Source organism: Sabethes cyaneus, chromosome 2 (genome assembly GCF_943734655.1).
Source record: "Sabethes cyaneus chromosome 2, idSabCyanKW18_F2, whole genome shotgun sequence".
NCBI lineage: Eukaryota > Metazoa > Arthropoda > Insecta > Diptera > Culicidae > Sabethes > Sabethes cyaneus.
Genome location: NC_071354.1, coordinates 77,115,940 through 77,138,034, shown reverse-complemented (window position 1 = coordinate 77,138,034; position 22,095 = coordinate 77,115,940). Strand labels below are relative to the sequence as shown.

Genomic DNA, 22,095 nt, shown 5'->3' with positions numbered 1-22,095 from the left:
TAGACCAGGTGGAGCGAGATCTGGCGGAGAATACTCGGTGTCCGAGGAATTGGTGAGCAGTAGCCCTCAACCGAGTTACATGGAGAAACTTTGTTCAACAGGCTTTGTCTTAGGAAACGGAAAACCTTATTTTTTGATAGCTGTCAGTCTATTAAAAATCCGCACGGATTTTATAATCTCCAACGTTTCGATTATAATTTTTTCGGTAATTTTCAAGAACAGTAGTTAGTAAAAAAGAAAATATTATACTTTACAGTTGAAAGTGTATTAAAAATCGTAAAATTATTTCCCTGCAGGACAGGCTTGTTTTTAACCTTTTAGTGGCGAAAATCTCAAAATGAGATCCTTCTTTGTTTAGAATTGGAGTCTTTGTTTAGAATTGGAGTCTTTGTTTAGAATTGAAGTCTTTGTTTAGAATGAAATTGATTTCCAAACTAAAGCAGCACCGAACGGAATAAGTTCGTGGGATAATGTCGTCGGAAACATAAAGTGAATCGCTCGAAAAGTAAATATTTATAGGAAAAAACTGTGGGAATGAATAGTAGGCGGCACTTCAAGTAGCCATCGAAGCAGCAAAAGTTATAGGTAGGTACCTAGAAGAAAAGTTACAGCTACCAGCTACATCGTAATTCATCATATGGAAATGTGAAAAGTGCAACGAGTGGAGCCGTATCAAATGCTGCCAGAATAATGCATCATTGCACAATCGAAACAACAAAAGTTTAACTTCATTTAACATCGGAAAAATAAGTTAACCTTTACAGAGTATGAGGACTATTACTGAACATAACAACTTTTGATTATTCGATTTATATGTTTGTTTTATGCAATTTCAAAGCAAGATGCTTGCCACATATGTAAGATTTTTTCAGTGGCATTTAAATGTTCCGGCGGTAAATGCGGCCATGGTTTATAGGATGTTTTGATTGCTGCTTGGGAAAGCACACATTTTAAGCCAATTTAAGCGGGACTTGAAATTCATTCAGACGACCTATATAGACTTTTACCGATGCTGCAAAAGTACTGAAGCAAAAGCGTTGTGATTTTGTTTAGTTTGTTAATTCAACAATGAACGATCGGTGATTTGGAAAATATTGATGCGAAATTTTATGACAAATTTATGAACCAAGTTAACAAGCTGCCAATTCATCTCAGTGGTTTCTGTTGCGCGTCTGAAAATGCTTCGGCTGTACATTGTTAGGAATAATGTTTGAAAGGCACACATTTTTGTTTTGTTTTTTTTTTTTGAGCGAACTCATATACTGTTCAATAGCAAGCTTTAACATTTGATTTGAATTTCTGACCACTCGAGTGAGTAGACACGGGGACTTGGGCATTGTTATGCAAATGCACGTGAGTCACATACTCACACGCACACAAGTTTTGTTCTTTTCACTTCTCCCAGAGTGCAGATAAGCGTCGTCGCGGTTTGCATATTTGACTTTACGCTGCATCTTTTTGCATATGCAGCGCATGCTGTTGCCACAGAATAGCAGACACAGCACTCTTTGTATCAATCTGATTTTTGCACGTTTTATTTTGTCCACTTGGTGTATCAAATAAAAGATGCTAGTTTTCGAAATTGCATGCCCTTAAATCTATGTCGCTGGTTGGTTTATGAGCAGTAATTGATCACAAGAATCGTGAAATTTATGCTATCGTAAAAAACTGATGCTACTACACCGGGAGTAAGTTTATTATCGTTTGCTTTGTTCAGTTCTTTGCTGAACATACTTCGTAGTTTGTTTGAAAGCGAATTTCGAAGCTTTTTATCGCATGAATAACGTCAATGACCTATCGAAAGAGTTGGTCAATGATGTAAAGAACTGTATTGAATTTGAAAAGTGGTAGTTGAGCAAGTTTCGTTTTGCTTTTATGTCAATTATAGCCTGTGGATAGCTTGCGTAGAACAAAAAAAGAATAGTTTTTGGTTTTTATACAGCTAGACAGTTAGGCATAAACAAAGCCAATTTGAATAAAAAACCTTCAAATAGAATATACAACTATGAATAATTCGAATAACTACCGAGTATGTCCAGAGCTTGGCGGCGATAGCGCGAAGCGAACGCGGCCTAATTTCCGATAGCAAAATTTCGAAACAGTCGACGTTCTTCCTGTATGCCAATTTGAGCGATTTGTCTGTAGCCCGGACAGTACACGTGGACTGGACTGGAGTTTGGGTTTGATTTGCACCGAGCAGCGCCTTCCGGTTCTAGGAATATTGCAGACGGCTGTACTAACCGGAAATGAACGGCATAAAAGGAATAAGTATGGTTCATGTCGAAATTCGAAAGCTCGCACACTGCTCGAATCGGGCGAACACAAACCGAGGCATGCACAAAGAGAAAGGCTGCAGGCGCTGAACGGACTGCATTGAGTAGGCCTGCCGCATTTGGAGGTAAGTTTATGTTGCCATGTGGGATTTACTCCGGAAAACTGTTTGAAAATTTCTTTCGGGGCTAAACGGTTATGCCGTCCACCGAATGGTAAATTCAAATGGTTTTGAGTTTCTCTCTGAAATCTGGTCCAACCATTATGTGGAAAGCTCTACCGACAGCAATTAATTAGTTTGAGGTCAGTTTTATCAGAAAAATGGCCGGAATATGCAACTAGGCACTAGGTTGTAATTTTCCTTCATGACAATGCTCGGTCACATATTCCTATACCGGTATAAAGTGAGTTTTTTTTTATAGAGGTATTCAGTTTTATGCTGATAACACTGTGATATGTCGAAAATCGCAAAATGTGTAATTATACACTTCCGTAAATGTGTAATTATACACAGTAGGATTTCGAATTTGGCATGCCTCGATTTTAGCAACAAAAGTATCCGTTTTTGGCAACACAAAGTATTTCCCTTACAATAATATGCCTCAATATCAGTCAGTTTCCGCATACATACTTTAAATGACTCAATAATGATGCCCTCAGTGTGTTCATCAAAAAAAGGTTGCTGTTATAGAATATTTCGAACAATAATATTTTTATTGCCGTAGGACTACGACGCAGGTTGCGAAAAACTTACTTGCACCGGACGGATAGCTCTCGGCGCACTTTTCAAGCATACAATGATTGCAATCGTTGATTAATAATACTTTCTCAATTTATAACGCATTTACATTCAATTTTTTCATATCAAAAAAGGGTCTCGATTTTGGCAACATAGGCGACACGCATTTGTGGCCAAATTCGAAATCCAACTGTATTCAGTAACGAAATTTGTAGACTTGTTACTCATATAAACTTATAAGATCACAAAACTTGTTATCCAGCTTTTATGTGTCTAATTTGTTTTAAGACACAGAACAGTCCCATTTCTATACTTTAATATGGGAATTTAAATAATATACTAAGTCTAGTATCATATCGATACTCACTTCCGTGTAGAGATGCCAATACCGAGGGGGTATTTCGAAAACCGGTTTTTCGGTATTGATCAATTCAATACCGGTAATACCGGTAAAAAACCGGTAAAAGCCAATTCTTGAGAAATATATTTAAAAATTGTTAAATTTATAGAAAATGTTTCCATTAATCAATGGTACTCAATTTTTTGAAACAGCTAAGTGACTAGCTCTCTTAAAAAGAAATAAGTACGGAAAGAGTGTTTATCGTGTCAACTCTAAAACGAGACAGACTTTACTGGGAAACTGCATACAATTTGAGTAAAACCAAAATATATGGTCTTGTGGTCCAAATTGATAGCTTATTTTCTTACTAATTTTTTTAAAGCCCTGTTCATGCCGAAACATCTGTGATACGTGGTGTCAGGTAATTGAAATATTTACTGGTTTTTCGAATTATTTTGAGTGACATAGAGCATTAGTGAATTTTGAGACACGCATTTCAAGACGGAGGATAAATAATTGAAGATAGAATTAACAAAAGGGCGAATGTCGCAAGCGTAAACAAACCGAGTGAGGGTTGATTTTCCTTGCTAGTCCAGCAAAAAATAACTCTCACTCGTTTTGTTTACATTTGCGACATTCGCCCTTTTGTTAATTCTATCTAGAATTGATCAGAAACTGAACATGGTCGGAATGGCAGCAAGCCAACCTAGCTCGTTTCACAGTTCGCAGTATGAATGGTTCTTACAAGTCAGTCTATGCTCGCAGCGATACAATCTTTGATGGTGGTTTCAGAAAACAGTCATCCTGTCTATCCGTTGAGGATTGCCAACAACGGGTGCATAAACGAACTCTTCTTCCGTGATATGCTATGACATTTTTTAAAGCACTCCGTAATTTTTCACTGAAATTTTTCTGAAGAGCTACAATGCACAATATTCTTAATTGTATTTTTGTTAAAGTCACTTTCATAGATATTTAGATAAATATTTTCCGTTTGTTAAAATTATATAATTGAGCTGTTATTTTCAGAACCTCGAAGCATTGAATTGAATTCGCCCTATATGTTAACAATCTAAACGGCAATGGAAGCTTCTTGAGTTATTTTTTCATCAAATTTACCATGTAAAAAAATACCGAAAATACCGGTTTTTGGTCGCGTAAAAACCGGTGTTTCGGTATTGAAAAATAGCACGGTAATACCGGTAAAACCGGTTTCGGTAAAACGGTAACGCATCCCTACTTCCGTGCAGTTAATAAATTTTGAATATTCGCAGAGAGGGCCTTTCTGTAGCAAACTTGTTTCATAATGTACGATTAGTTTGACCTTCTGGCACGGCACCAAAATGTCGGCACTCTCTAAACCTTCAATTGCTTTTCGATTTAGTGTTAAATTCCATTCAATCGGTTGCCCTTTGTGACATGCATACGTAAATTGGCGCAAAGCTCTTGCAAATTAAAGTAATCAAAAGCATGGTTCGTAATTTAAAATGTTGGAAATTACCATACATTCAATCGTTGCCATCTTCTGTTGTTTGGTCTTTCAGTAACCATCAGTAACTGTGACTGTTGAGTATGGGCTAGTAGGTATCGGTGCCCAACTCATCGTCAGCATTGAATACATGGTATCGAATTAAGATTACGCATCGGAAGGATCAGGATATAGCCGTTCAGTCGTTAGTCAGTTGTACCAATCCGATACTCGTGCTGTGGACGACATTGCAAATCCTTAATATGGGATCCATTTCACCAGTACATAGGAAATGACTGCCATCCTCTAACGACAATGAGAGAAAGGAGATTCCCATAAATGTTTCTACATATCAGGGGGTATAGTATGTATATTCTCCAAAGCTGCACGACCACGAATACTGGGTCCACGTGAAGACCGGTCCCATTTGGAGACTAGCTCTTGCTGCTTAGCTTAGCTTCTGGCTCTGACTGACAAACTGACTGGGTAGGCAATTGGCATCGGGACATTCGTTCTATAACGCTTCGCTATGTAGACATGTGTACTGCTGTACAGCTCCAGTAGTTGCTGGTCCCATCGGATTTGCAGCTCTACACCACCATCTTCAGTCGGCTGGGCATACCGAAACTACAATGTGCCACCACCACCGTGGCTGGCATACACGAGTGAGATTGAATTTCGTTTTATGATGCTTCAAATTAATATCCTCCTTATCCTAGTCTGTTTCGTTAGGCTTTATGTCTAAGCTTTTCCTTGGGTTTGCAGCAGTTCATGCAGACTTTCCGCTTAGTATCGTACCATTCAGAAAGAGAAAGAAGAAAAAATCCGTTTCCAGCAACAAGAGCTGTTATCATTCTACCGAACTGATGCGGGTGATGATTTCGGTTGTATGTTCTACACATATATGGTTGGGGGCCATCCATGCATATCAAACATTGAGCCAATACTTATGGGTTCAGAACAATTGGAAATAGTGAGTTATACTTCGTCAGGTATGTCATAAATAATATAGCAATCATAGGGCCAGGTTTGTTTTAGGTATCTATCTAATCTTTTGTAGTTTTAATTTTGCTAGACTTTTTACACTAAAAATGCTACGGTAATGGGTCAACGTGCTTTTGCTTTTTTAATTTTGAAATTATGGTCGCAAGTCTCGTAATTGCTTGTTTTATGTTGTCAAAATTATTATACGCATTGTGTCAAAAAGTCCACATATTTCATAAATCGGATTGTAGGATCGTAGCATTAAAGGGTGTCCCACATCGAATTGCACCACGGAAGAAACGCTGTAGATTACCCATTGGGTATTTTCTCTTGAAAATTTGAGTAAAAGTAGTTTAGAGTGTATTATTTACACTCTATTTTTACCGTGTTCAGTTTTTCGAAAATTAGAAAAAATGGCGTCACCCGAAAAGCAACGTCGTGAATTTATTTTGCACAAGCACCTGGAAAATCCTCAACGTCAAGGCAGACTTCCGGCAGCTTCCGGGGCTACTGTACTTCATCGCCTAGCACAAGTTTGAGGTTCCGGAGGAAGTAAGGACGCAGAAACTTTCATAGTTTGCCAAGAAATACATGATTTGGCCAAAAAATACATCATGTGGCCAACGGAGTGCGCCGTTCGTGACTACCGGGACTGTAAACGAACAGATCTACCTCAATGAGTGTTTACAGAAGCATCTGCTTTCTCTGTCGAAGCAACACGAGGGCTCTGCGATCTTCTGGCCGGATCTCCCTTCGTGCCAATATTCAAAGGATGTATTGAAATGGTACGAAGCCAACGGAGTCACTTTCTTACCCAAGGAAATGAACGCACCGGAACTAAGGCTCACCGGAAAATACTAGGGTATTATTAAGCAGGCACTACGGAAGCATCCCAAGGAGGTCAAGTCTGAGGAAAAAATGAAGAAAAAGTGGATTTCCGTACAGATGAAGCTGCAGCTAGGTTGTACAAAAGTTTTTGAGTGGAGTTAAGCGTAAGGTGCGAGCATATGGTTATAGTATCGAAGTTGAATGAGACAAATATGTCAAAAACTTACTAATGGGTTATATTTTGTTGTCTGAAAGTTTGAAAAGGCTCGATCGATCAAATAGGAATTTCTACAGCGTTTCTTCCGTGGTGCATTACGATGTGGGACACCCTTTAGTATCGCAATTGTCGCAATGTTTTGAAAACTTGTAGGCAGCTATGCTTTGTTATGTAAGCGTACATTTCACTTTCCAGATCCACAGTTTTATACACCATTAGGTAGGGTTTAGTGCTAATTTTCGTCGTAGCAAGGAAAGCCACTTCAATTTTCATCATTTCCTGGATGGATTTAAACGAATAATACAAAAATTCTTGTACTGAATTTATTCTAACACACTTACCTTTCGATCCGGCACGTTAATTTCACTACAAAGCAATTATTAAAAGTATTTTATTGAAATTACGGTACTGATTTTATTTTTTACTTTTGTCGTATCATTTTTAAATCTGTCCTTCAAAATTTTCCTTCGTCCGAACCAAAAATCACAACAATGTTTATGTAATTGTGTAGGACGGCATAACAAATGTCAATTCTACTAAAACTTATTAATTATCATGCAAGGTTTTGCCCTACAGAATAATGACAACGTGTTGCTTGAGTTACTTTCACTTTATGAATGACGGGATTTGAAATGTTTCGTCGACATTTTTTCTTCGTCGCACCGAAAAATGTAGAAAATTTGGCTGCTAGTAATTCTATGAAAAAAGTATTTAAATAGGTCTCAGCTCGCTTTCATGATAGTCAACAAACTAAAATATTAAGGAATAACTAATTTTACATTGTGTGTTATAAAAAACATCGACCTTTGCAATAATTGTATTGAATAGAACGGGAATAGGTAATTACGACGAAGCAGTGCTACGTTTTCGTTTATTTCTATTAATAAAACGATCGCATTCTCCTAGCCCAGAAGGTCAGAATTTATTTTTTTATTTTGCTTGAGCCTAAATCAATTAAAAGTACCGTGAACGTACCATATTCTGCGCAGCTCCTAATTCTGCGCATTTTTCTTTATATATGTATTTTTCAACATTGTGCATAACTATGGCCATTGTGTTATTTTTTTATAAATCTCTGTTGAATATTACGCCATTATTCACAAAAGGGCCATAATATTTGACAGCGAAATAAATTAAAGTGAAACTGAAAGTATTTTATATGTCAGAAAACAACGTCGTTAGCGCCAACGCTAAAACTGTCCTTCTAGAAAATTAACAAAATAATGATCGAAATTCTTTGCAATGATCAAATTACCCAGCATAATTAGAAAGAATAATTAGTTTTAGTTATGTTTTAGGCAAAAAGATTGATTGCATGCCTTGTTTTCGTTGGAAAAATTCGATGCAGTAGTGCGCAGATTTAGGCACAGATTTTTTATTCATGTTCCAAATTCTGCGCAGTAATGTATGTATGAAGAAATCGCGAAAAAATACGCAACTTCTCCCAAATGGCTGAGGTATAGAGGCATAGAAATTCAAGTAGAACCTTTAACTTGCATTGATTGGAATCCTGTGTTACGGCTCGGGGTCCGAACCTACGAACGCCAATTCATGGAACCATGTCTTCTGATTTTTTTTGACAGTCGAACTTCATTGAGCTGTCAGGGAGTGGAGAAGTGGTTTCTATATGAAAACACAATTGTTAATATTAGTCTAAAGTATAATGTTCAGTATAGAGAAAACCCGAATGAACTCGCCCTTCACGTTATCGACAATAAAATATTTAAAATAAGCCAATCCAAATGATAATAATGTTCCTGTGCCACCTGGACAGCACAAGAAGGCCAGATCATGGATTTCATCATGGTAATGGCTAATGTCGGATTTTTGATGTGCTTTCAGCGTATAAAGACATAAACTACATGGTATGAATGTTTATTGTTACTTTTTAGGTGCGCAGAATTAGGAACAAACATGCGCAGAATTAGGAACATGGGCAAGAGAGTGCGCAGAATTAGGCACCGTGGATAAGTTTACAAAACGAAAGATATACTCAATTGTTGGTCGACTTTTAATTCCCATGTTTTTTACCATATATTATAGACCGTAGCACTACTTGTTGCTGCTATCAACGTTATCAATTTAACTCTAGAATACTCATAATAGCGGAGGAATCATAAAAATGTCTTAACTGCGCAGAATATGGTACGTTCACGGTACTGCCATCCGGGGTGACATTGTGCCAAAAACTAAAAATGTTTATTTGTGAAAATTTATTATATCTATGGAAACTCGTGACCTAAATTCAAAATGATGATGAACATAACATATTTATTCATAACTTAGAATGGAACACAGATAATATTAGCAAACTATTTAGCCTAAACAGCGTTTCAAAGTTCACGATCAAAAATACTCGGAAATAATACTTGTAAAAAATGTCCCCTATAAAGCAACCGAAACAAGAAATCGCATCAACTTGCTAATTTGAAAGCATATAAAGTAATCGTTTACAATGTATTGAAAGATTATTATGCGTTGGATAAGTTTTGATTACGAAAATAATATTTTTCCGAACTTTGTACTCTTCGAGCTTTACGGGGGTGAGATTGTGCCAAGCCATAATGTTCGTTCCAATTTGTGGATTTCACATACATAACAAAAATACGTCAGTAAGTAGGTCTGCTAAATAATTTAAACTAATTTTTACTTTTTCTCTGGAAATTTCAGAAGCTTAAATATATTATATCATGTATAAAGTGCCAATTTGAAGGAGGAGGAGGGGGGGGGTAGTTTACATGTCCTGCGACCGCGGGTTCTCGAACGAAGTAATAGTTAATTTTGTTAAATCCCACCGCTGTCACCATAAATGATCAAATAGGTATGCTCCATTAGAATACACACCCTCCCTATGTCTCCCCCCTATGTCATTTTTGGTTATTTCAGACCTCCCCGAGTTATTTTCATTCCTACTTTTGATGCGTTGTTTTGGGCCGGCCCCCTGCCCCTAATAGTCCACTTAGTTCATGGACAACCCCATATGAACTACTTTGTACTGATATTTATGTATATTGTTTATAAACATGCTAATGTTCACTGTTTAGGTATTTACCTTAACTTTATGTTTTTGGCACAATGTCACCCCCTAAAAGGGGTGAAATTGTGCCAAAGTACATGTACTTCCAGTAAAATTAGGTTTCATTGTAACTAAACCATCTCTACGGTAGTTGTTAATTGAACAATTTAGTATATATTGACAGGTTTTAAATCAACTTAGTTCCTAAATTGTGTGTATTCTGAGCAAAGAACAAAAACTTATGCTTTTTTGGCACAATCTCGCCCCGGATGACGGCACTGAAAGTAAACAGTTTTAAAAAAGTACAAGGATGTCCCCTTCGTCAGATTTTCTTGAATATTGTGTAAAATATTTTAAAGCATCTAGAAGAATACTCGCTCGAATACGGAAAGGTCATGTATGTCCTTTACAAGCAGTGTCAGAGCTTCAGGAGCTTAAAGAACTTCCGGTCTAACTAGGATTTTATACCTTGTCACCTTCGTAAGGCGGTGCATGCGTAGGATGAAGTAAGACCGATTCGCCACTTGAATGTGCCGTGGATCTCCTGAATATTTCCCTAGTAAAAGCATAGCAAAGCCTAGGTGCTGCATTCCGTTATCGAAACTTGACCTTCTGTTTTTATACGACAGACTTCGCAGCCAGCTGTTAGAGTGCAGGACAATTGCAGGACCAGTTGCTACGATCCTATTTACTCTAACAGCCTCTCCCAGTCGAGATTCGAACATACGACGACTGGCTTATTAGGCCAGCGTCATACCTCGGAGCCAACTGGAAGATTGGAATAATTTCCTAATAACATTATCAATTTTATATCACTCTTATAATAGTATTTCTGACCAATTCTGGTAATAAAAGCCACCATAGGAATGTAATGAAACCTCCATTGTTACTTGTGTTGTATTCGAACTCATGGGTTTATTTTCAGGGCCTTTTCTTCATGCTTTATTATCTCCATAAGGCCTATTGTCGCTGCAAAAAATCACTTCTAGTTAAATGCACTGCTTAGGTGCCCCAGGGATGGCTATATTGGGTACAGCTCTGTCATATGGAACGACGTGGGTAAAGTAGAGGAAGCATTGAAGGAATTACAAACAAGCACGCATAAAATTCAACAAGCATGGTGCTCACTCAATAGCGATTATAGCAAAAATAAATGCAGTGCGGTTGTATAGCAAATACCTGGGCGATATCACAATAGATCTCCGAAACTGGTCGCAGTGATGAGTCCATACAGGAAAAAACCCTGGCCACGTTTTGAAGCAACTCGAGAGTGTCCCCGAGATGCACACAAAACACATCATTCGATCCAATGTAGTTCTGATCGTCGCGTCCGTTTGTCTGGAAAACCGTGCATTATCTGTTATAGCTGGTTTCGATCGACTGTATCGTATGCTGCTTTGCAGTCAATAAAGGTGTGATGCGGTGCACATCTGACATTTCTGTAAAACCTCTCAAGTGATGAAGTAGCACGACCCCTCTTGAAATCCGTCTGATAATTCCCTAAGAAACTTTGCGCCATCGGTGACCGCCAGCGTAACAGGATCTAGAAGAGTATCTTATAAATTATAAATATCGTTAAGAATTAGAATAACTATTCCAAGCTAATGACACGCGCTAGTTTTACGAGACGGTAAACTAAGTTCGTAAGGGCTACACACCGAATCCTGATATATGTGGGGACGACAGAGGAAATTTGATCACAAACGAGCCCGTGAGATGGTCGACAGATGGAAACCGTTCTTCGATGAAAACTTCAATAGCTAAGTTGCAGAAGGAGGCGGAACAGAAATAAAACTAGAAGGGCCCATGGATGATAGAAATGTCCCAGCACCTGATCTCCAAGTATGTAGTCGATCGAGAGATAGATTTACTGAAGATCAACAAAGCCGCCGGGAAGGATCGCCTTCCAGCAGAGTCTTATAAACATGGCTGGCAACAGAAGAAAGCTTCATTGCTCGTCGGTATTTGTCCAAGTTCTGCCTAATGACAATACTCAGTTATTTTTTCCAAGCCATTCTTCCCACTCCACCGCTTGTTGACAATCTCCATTAAACCAATCATTTGGACATTTGGTATATTCTGGGGCTCATAACCTAGTGCTCAAACCATTTTGGAGGTGAAGCTCCTAATTCCTCGAAAGAAAGCAGTACCTCATCCAATATTCGATAGATAGCGGGTTATCTAGCCTAATGTTCAAACTAGAAAGATGACTTTGGCGTGTTTGGTAAACAGTTGACTGGTTTGAGCGCACATATACTGCTTCTAAGTGATGGTTGAAGGCAATATCCGCATCCTGTAGAAACGTATATTCATGATGTTAGAGAACAACCGGCTATCTATGAGAACGTGGTCAATCTGGTCTATTGTACGTCGATCAGGTGATCTTCAGGTGGCTTTATATGTATCTTTTCGGGGGAAGACGGTATCATCAGGCTTGGGAAGCTGCGAAGTTTATACATAGTTGGCCGTTAACATTCGTATCGGTATGCAGATTATGGGGTCCTATCACCAGTCTATACAATTTTTCCCTGGCCGACATGTGCGTTAATATCCCCGACGACGAGCTTGATGTCCCGTGGCGAACAGCTGTCGAACGTTGCCTACAATCGCGTGTAAAATGCTTGTGGATATTCAGCTCGTCGTCGTCAGAAGCCTACAGCCGGGGTAGCTCGTGCTCGTGCTGTTTCAAGCAGTCTTCTCCATTCAACTCGATCTTGGACCATTCGTCGCCACTCTCCGCTTTCAATTTGTACTCCGCCAAATATCGTCCGCAGTACCTTCCGCTCGAACACGGCAAGTGCGTGTATGTCCTCCGTGAGCAGCGTCACAGCTTCAAGGCCTTTGCGAAGGGCAAAGCATGCACGATATGCAGCGATCCCAAATATCACTCGAACACAGCGAACTCATTTACTACTTCTATTCGTCGCCGTCAACGCTTACCGTCCGTGGGAGGCACACGTTTGAGCCTCTTCCCATCATGTATTTGGTCTTCGACGCATTAATTTTTAACCCAATCCTTCTAGACTCCGCCTTCAGTCTGATGTAGATTGCCTCCGCCGTCGCAAAGTTCCTGGCTATGATATCAAAGTCACCTACAAAGCCTAAGAGTTAGCTATACCGAATTATACTATGCAATTTGAATAGAGCCCCGTACTTGTAACGCGAAATTGAGCCATTCGTTCGTTGCCGATGTTCATGAATTACTGAGGCTCGATAAATACCATTGTTCAATCACTAGTGAATGAGTAAAATTTATATACCTAAATCTATACCTATAAAAATGGATTTCTGTCTGCTTTATGTTGCTTATAGAATCGAAAAATACTGAGCCGATCGGAGTGAAAATTTGCATATAGGGGTTTTTTGTGCCAGGGAAGGTTCTTATGATGGTTAGAGACCCCTCCCCCCACTTTCATACAAATGATATACAAATTCCCTCATAACTCGAGAACTAATCAAGCAAATGGAACAAAATTTGACATGTGGGTGTTTTTAGAGACAAGAATTTTTTCTATGGTGAATTGAAACCTTTCCCTACTTTAGGAGGGGGGGCTCCTATACAAATGCACTACAAATTTCCCCATAACTCGAGAATTAATTAATCAAATGGAACCATATTTGGCAAGTGGGTGTTTTTGGAGGCATGAATTTTTTCTATGATGAAATAGGACCCCTCTCCCTTTTTAGGAGGGGAGGCTCCCATACAAATGAAATACAAATTTCCTCATAACTCGAGAAGTAATCAAGCAAATGGAACCAAATTTGGCATGTGGAGGGTTTTGGAGGCACGAATTTTTTTAATGATGGCTTGAGCTTGAGACCCCTCACCCCTGTGTTAGGGGGATAAGGACTCTCATACAAATAAAACAGCCATATTTGCGTAAGTCAAAAACTAATCGAACTCCAGAAATTTTATAAAATATTAATCAATAACAAGATCACCAAAAACTATCAATAGTAACATTAGATAATTCATCGCGAGTGTTGCCGACGACCTGCCGTCGGAAGCGCTGGCCACTGCGGAGGCAGCCCCCCGTAGAGATCACCTCTATCTAGGTTTATTTATTTTCCTAGATCTACTGACCTCTATTACTTTCCTTCAGTTAGGTCACCCCTGCGAAATGGTACTTTCTACGAAAAGATTTTCCGTGAAATGGTACATCCTGCGTAAGGTTTTTCGCGAAATGGTATTTAAACTCTACATTCCGCGTTATGGTCAACCGAGAATTGGTGTTCCGCAAAATGGTATTCGGCGAAATGGTTTGTAATGATGGCGAATATTTAAATGCTATTCGCTTAATTTTATCAGGCTAAGCAAGTCAGGGAGGTCCGTAGCCGCAAGGTTATCGAGTCTGCTTTGACAAGCCAGTGGTCGTGGGTTCGAATCTTAGTAGAATCAAGCCATTCCTTGTCAAGTGACTTTAGCATGGGTTCATTCTCAGGCCCCTCATTTACCCTTCCTTCATGCTGAATTCTATATTTACCCTCTGAAGCCTCTTGACAGTGCAAATGTTCCTCCTATAGTTAAGTGTACTGGTCAGAGGTACGAATGAGTCCTCGCCAGGGACGGCTATAATATGGGATAGTACTGGCAGCGAGGAATAAGTGGGTAAATTAGATCAAGCTTTGAAGGAAGGGTAAACCCTAATACACACAAGCACGCATAAAATTTAATAAGCATATCGCTCATTCAATAGCGATTATAGCAAAAAGAAATGCAGTGCAGGTCATAGAGCAAACACCCGGGCGATGTCACAATAGATCAACTATACTGGTCGCGGTGATGAGTCCACACATGGAAAAAATGCAATGGGGGGAGTTGTTTTCTACTTTACTGTGAGGAAAATTTGTATATTAAAACACCCATGAACTCCCCAGAAACTTGCCAAACCCAAGATCGTGAGAAAGGTCATCTGAGATTCACGATCTATGTACAACACAGTTTAATTTGTGGCAATGCGAAGGCTGTCGGGTCAGCTAGTGTATAATATATTAAGGCAGCGGTTCTCAACCTTTTTTATCCGGAACTCCTTATGATATTTTACAGAAAAAATTTACCCTCTGCAAAAAAAAAATTCAATTCATATGACATTATGTGTTTCATTTTGTTGAAAAATATTGACCATAATAGATCAGCAAGAATTCCTTTTTTTAACCCTAAACAAATGTCGTCATCGTCCGCATAGAACGAGCGTGCGTCGTGCTGTTTCAAGCAGTCACCTAGTCGTCTTCATTGAACTCGATCGTTGTCCACTTGTCGCTAATTTTCTAGACGTCTCACAAGTCGCCAGTCACTTTCGATCTGGTTAAGTCATTTTGTGGCTTGGGACCCCTCTATTCCTGGTGCCACGACGGTGGAGTGCGCTATGATCGACTGATCAGAGCTACGTAGGATTGAATTATGTGTTTCGTGTGCACATCTAGTGATATTCTTGAGTCCCTTCCAGACGTGTCGCTATGACGTCAGTTTGTCCGTAAAACCATGTATAGCTGGTCTCGCTCGACTGTATCGTATGCTGCTTTGAAGTCAATGAAGATGTGATACTAGAAATGAAGATATGATGTGATGCATTATAAAACCCAATTAGCAGTTATTTTCAATATTTATTTTTAATATTTCCACTAGCAGTGTGCTGGTGAAAGATGAAGCTGCTTACTCGCACAAAAGAGTGTACTGTTTTTTGATGTTTACTTAATATCAAATCGCAGTTGGGAGAGCAACAGAATGTCATTGGGCAAATCGGTGACATATCATTGCTCCATGGTCAAAGGATTTCAGGGTATTCCTCGAATTAGTTTACTTATCAAGAACTTGCTCGAGATGCTTTCAAAATTCACTTTTTCGAAGTCAATAAGAAAGCTCTAGAATCCTTTTATTTTCTCAGCATAATACGGAGCCTCGTGATCGCACGGAATCGAGCTTACTACCACCGGAGAATAGCGTCAATTTTCTACTATACCCGAATAAGACCTTGCAGGGTACTTTGAGAGTGATATAGAGTAACGTGATGTTGTACCACTTCACATATTCAGATAGCTTTCGTTTCTTAGGGACTTGTAAGATATCCTGCCTACAATTATCAAATATCGCGGTTTCTCAGGTATTGCTGAATAGGTCTATTGCGATGATAATACTGGGTCACCTCTCTGCAACCCGGCTGAAATGCAATATATCTTCGTGCCTTGTTAGATTTCATACGTTTGATTGCTACTTCAATGTGCGGTAACTGTGGCGGTTGGTGGCGACCCTTATACCCTCCCTAGCTAGGGAGTTAACCCAGATGCTCTTGCCCCGTATACAAGAGTTTTTAACAAGCCACTCCAGTTCATGATATCATTGATGGACTGCTGTCTTAGTTGCTCTGGTTTGTGCCTTCTGAATGCTGGCTTTCGCCTTTCTCTGCTCGTGGATCATGTTCCAGGTTTCATCTAAAACTCTGTCGGCGAACGCAACAATGAGTTCAAACTAACCCGCATCCTACTTACCATGGATTCGAAAAAATGTGACATCTCTATTATCTTTGCTAACAGCTGCTTAATTCGATGTTCAATAAATAAGACAATTCGATTGTCTGTCCGCCATTACTGCCAAATTTTTCGTGAAGTATTAGGGGGTATTTTAGCAATCCTCCATTTGGGAACCGTTGTATTAGGGTATATCGTCTAGGGATCAGTAATTGATTGAAGTAATTTTCAATCATATTTTACTTCAGTTAATGGTGCAAGGTTCTAATTACAAAATCTCGTTTTGTATCGAATATAATAAAAATTGAGATTATCTCGAAGCTTAAATCATTGAACAAAAATATTTCTATTCGTTTCTCTTTGTGTGAGCGGGTTTTCTTTTAATTTGCTTGCTTGCCATTTTAACCACATGAAGGGAGTAGAAAACCACTGTGAAGTAAGATAAGATTAATTTAAATTTAAAAATTTTTGAGCTGCAAAGCCAAATGGATCAAACTACATCGGTTAAAGAGGTCAAATGCCAATGTCTGCTATGGTCGAGTCAAAATTTAGAAGCATTCTTAGTATCAGGATAATAAAACGATATCGCCTAATAAAATGCCGTACCAGGGCTTTCTTTGTTATTTCAATCAAATGTTTACGCCATAAGTCATTCAGAAAAAAATACAATTCAGTGTATCTATCATCAAACATTTTTTTTATGTAGATAATTTTTTACTACATTTGCATGGCAGCATATGCAGCCACCGCAAATCTCATCTCGGTCGAATGACTCTTTGGCTGCCATAAATGTTTTCGGGTTTTTATATTCGGAGTGCTATGATCCACTATTGCAGCAGAGCTAACAACCGTATGAAATATAACCACCGCTCATCATCCATAACAATAATCTTTTCAAAAGTCTTGCCAATCGGGACCAATCTGGACCTCGTTAAACAAACCTTCGCTTCCTTGCCGTCGTGCTATGCTATGCGCGCAAACGTACTGCAAATCCGATACCTTTGAGCAACGAAAATATAAAACCATTTAGGTACTGGCAGTTTTGCGCAAAGCAATGCAGCGTTTTTCTGCTTACTGAGGCAAATCTCTATTCATAAAACTGTTGTAGCGAAAAAATGCATACCACACCGTAACTTTTACGCTCGGTTCGTGATTGCTGCTGGCTGCGCCTATCGGGGAAGGAAGCTAACGCAAGGATATATATGGAGATAGAGAGAGCAAGCAGATTTTAAAAATCTGCAAACATACGCATTTATTTTTTGGTGGTCCCCCGATCGATTGCACAGTGCGCGCAGAGAAAAGCGTTCGCCGTTCTGATCGCGAATCGTGCAAGAAAGGCAGGCGACCGGACGATGCAATGTAACACTGGTTGTTGTTGCTGGAAGGAGTGAGACGGTTTCAAATGTGCCAACGAAAAGTTTGTTAGTTGAACGAATAAGTTTCCTAAATTCCTTAATTGAACTAATTAAGTGCCGTATACGTTTATGGTATTGTAAATATAATATTTGTTCAATTACATGCTCACTTTACTAGGTTAACGTCCTTTATCCATCGTTTCGGGATATGTATTGCACTGTTTCCCCCACTCTGTACCAGAGAGAACGGTTTCCTGTGCGATCTTATCGAACCATTATATAGCCGTACTGTGCCACAATAATGTTATAAATCATCTTTGTTGCCGTATGTAATTGAAATCATTCGAAATATTCCCAAATATACGCAACGGTAGCTGGAATTACTAGTGGCTGCCAAGCTAGCAGGCTCATATCCGATGCACCACCAATTCGCCTCGCCGTGCACTCACTCGGCGTTATTGATGTTGGGGACAACCAAACCCAATAGGATTAGCATGAATTATTGTCAATCGACTAAAATTTATTCAACAACCCTTTTCAATGAACCGGTTGATGCATAAATTTTCACAGATGCTAACGATTCAAATTGATTATGTGTGCCTTTGTGGATTTCCCGTGCGGAAATGAATGGTTGACCTTCTATGTTGTGCATATGTAGTGCCATTTGGGTCGCTTTTCTCTATCGCGGGATTAAAAAACACTTTTAGAACGGGATTTAAAACGCTTGTTTTCCGGTCAGCGCAAAATCAACAACACTGTTTGATGAAAAATCCGCGGCCAGATCAAGTGAAATAGAAGTTTGTACGTTGAAAACGTTTTTAAAACACATTGAAATGTATTCGCTGTAATACTGTTTGAATTGCTCTTTGTAAAATTTTTGAGAATTCTAACAATGATTACTTGATATTTTTGAAATTAATGTTTAATGAAGAACTGTCAAATTCAATCCTAGCTGAGACTTTTCAAATTATATTCTGACTCTCATTTACCGCAAAATAAAATTGGAAACGAGTGAATATCTGAATTTCACGGTGACCACCACGTCATTAAGAACCCACGGGAACGAATGTCATCGTTCCATCATCCATCGTCGGGAGGCACTTTGTCGAGAAGTGTGAACCGACAATTGTCGAGCACTGCAGAACTGTTTTTATCTTGCAGATGAGCTGCGAAATAAAAATCGCTCCATAAACAAGGAGTGTTTTTCGTACACTTACCCATCGCATCCCGTCTACCGGTCGAACCGAACAGTGTAGGGGGTCTGTGAAACTTTTAGGAATGCAAAACTACTATTAGTTGGTGCAAACAATTGTTCAGCCAGTACGAAGAACCACTTTCCTCATTCGAGAAATTTTACAATTTCCTTTCGATCAGCTTCGTTAAGCGTGTAGGGCGCTATATCTCTGCATATTAGTGTTGATAGGAGGAAATGCTTATCAACTTAGGAACTATATTGGCTTGTTTCATTATGCCTGATTTTTGTTTTCAGGTATAATAAATTCAAATTTGTCACGAGGTTTTCGAGTCATTTTAAATCTCGCATGTGCATAATATTTTTAGATATAAATTATCAAATTATGGTTGTATATGAGCACCAATGGCATTATATTATATTTATTAAAAGGTATTTTTAAAGGTATCTTAATTTTCGTAATTACTGGCTTTACCAGAAATTTTTTGAATAGTCAGGTTAGTCTTATATAACTCCCCCCATCTACTAACAACAATTCCTTTCCCGAAATACTTGTGAAGATGCAGAGGATTCCCTGGTCTTTAGTAGCAACAAGTATTGGACTAACATTCCTTCCCATCCCACCAGGACCCGCATTCGGACGTGGCCGGCGTCGGTATTGATCAGCATGCAGGGACCTGATAAGGTTGCACAATGAGGAATAGCATGCTGTCCCAAGTATGCTCTTTCCAGCCATCATTTTGCAATTTTCATCGGTCCTGGTCAATAACGGAGTAGCAGCACACGGGCGGTATCCTATGCTTATGCTTATGCTTAATTTCCTTTCGATCAGCTTCGTTCAAATTTACAATGATTAATAACTCTACAATTGGCCGTTACCTTTTTTCTTGCTGGATTAACCAATTTACAATGTTGACATCATAATCGATACCATAAATCATAAATCCTTTACGAGGCGGACATAATGCGCACCCAAGGGTTGGACTTTACTTTGGTATACGAATTTCAACTTTATGGAACACCCGGCCGAGCCGGAGAGGCCCAGTTTCTTTTGCCATGAATTTCGTATCTACTTAGTTCTTGAGTTTTCCCCGTGTCCTTAAGTTGCTGCGGGAGTCGTGCCGAGGAATTCGTTATGTAGAAAAACAGCAGACTTTCCACGAAAATCATTTTCACATTTTCCCACCCCCACTCTGGGTTTATGGGAATGAAATAACGACATCACCAGCAGGGCACCATCATCAGAGTACCGAACAAATAATAGATCTTCACGTGGGTGGAGCTGATGTTCTCCGCCTAGCAGAAGGCTTTCGGCTCTAAAAGCGGTTTATTTCCTCTCCTTCATTTGAGCGCGGGCAGGAATTTTCAGCTCTACTTCCAGAAAGTATCGCCACCATTAGTGCTACACTTTGCTGATGTCGTTCGGATGCGGATTATATCTTTACTTCAAGTTATTGATCTTGTAACATTCTTGATTTCATAGTTTAATACTTTCAAAACACCCCACATGCAAGTAGAGCTCAACTTAAGTCAATTTATTCTCAGCTGCCGTGTGTCCCATAGTAGGTACGAATGCGATCATTTTCTGCACGGCAGGGCTGCCCTGCACTCAGTGCACCTATTTTGATTATTTAACTGTAACACCTCTGCCAAGCAAAATTCGAAAATGTTATGTATGGGACATTTATAGAGTCAATTATTATACATAAGATTGCTGAACTAAGTATTGCTCTATCTTAAGTAATTACGGCACACTCTCACTTCACACTGGGTGGTGCGCAGAGAGCGCTATTGGTGCACCGCCCAGTGTGAAGATAGAACAATACTTAGTTCAGCAATCTTATGGATAATACTTGACTCTATAAATGCCCCATACATAACATATTCGGATTTTGCGTGGTTGAGGTGTTACAGTTAAAAAAGTAAAATAGATGCACTGAGTGCAGGACAGCCCTGCTGCACGGCTTCATGTATGCTTCCAACCGTGAGTTTTTTTTTATTAGGATCGGGAGACCTTTTTTGTATAAAATGACAAAAAAAAACTGCAATGTAGAGCTAAAGTGGTGTCGTGGCAGTTACTAACTTCTCAGCAAAACGTGTCTGGCGTTTACAGTTCGAGCTTGCTTTTTTGGGGTGGAAAAAAAGCTTTAATCAAAGTGTGAATTTCATTTTCAATCGCATTCCAGTTTTGAGAGTGAGTTTTTCGTCCCAACCAAACTGAATCGTTATCCAGTCATATTCATTGTAATAGTAATCTGATATTTATTAACACACCCTAATAATTCGAGACTGGAGAGAAGTAGACTTTAAAATTAGTTTAACGCATCTATTTTCGTTCCATTGTGAATTCGAATTGTAGAGCCTAGCGCGAAAATAATAAAATAACAAGAACTACTCGACAACGATTTAATGTGTATACGATATTTCCTTAGAAATTGCTGTTGTGGGAAATAAAAGTTATTATATCCTTTCATCGTGCAGCCGGTATCGTTCAGTGCACATCGTTTGTGTATTTCTGCTTTCTTGTATGCGGTTGATTCACACGAACTATAATGGCTTGTCGCTATATTGTGCCATGCAAAACAAATATTTATCGAAACCGGTTTATTTGATTTATCAAGTAGGTAGTTGCAAGGATTTGTGAGAGCTTAACCAAAGCACATCATTCTGACGCAATTTGAGCTTCCAATTTTTTTTGTTCGATAAACTTCGTAACCAATTGATATCGTACAGGACAATTGCGAAACTATGGTGCAACGATTCTATTGACTCTAACAATCTCACACAGTCGAGCTTAAAACGTACGACGTTTGATTAGGCTTTACCAAAAAACTTCCCCAAAACGTTTGCGGTAGCAAGAGCTTTTATTTGATACTGAAATTGTTCAAATCGGTTGAGGTTGAAAATCATGTAACGTAATTTTCACATTTTCACTTGCTTTTAAATGAGATGTCGTACCGTAAAACAATTCAATGGTGATCTACAAGATGATAGCACTTTTCAAATTAATATAGGGTATGTTGCTGCTTCGTCGTATGCCTATTCCCGTCCTATCCAACATAAATTATTAAAAATATCAACGATTTTTATGACACACAATGCAAAATTAGTTATTCCCTAATATTTTAATTTGTTGTCTCTCATACGCGATCAATCAAAATGAGCTGAGATCTATTTAAATGCTTTTTTCATGAAATAATTCTTAGCAGCCAAATTTCCT

General features: G+C 38.9%; 1 protein-coding gene across 2 annotated transcripts in view; it reads left to right on the top strand.

The window, feature by feature from the left end:
- LOC128734027 (uncharacterized) overlaps nucleotides 1-22,095 on the top strand; it is a 206,407-nt gene that overhangs the window by 103,502 nt on the left and 80,810 nt on the right. The window lies entirely within an intron of this gene.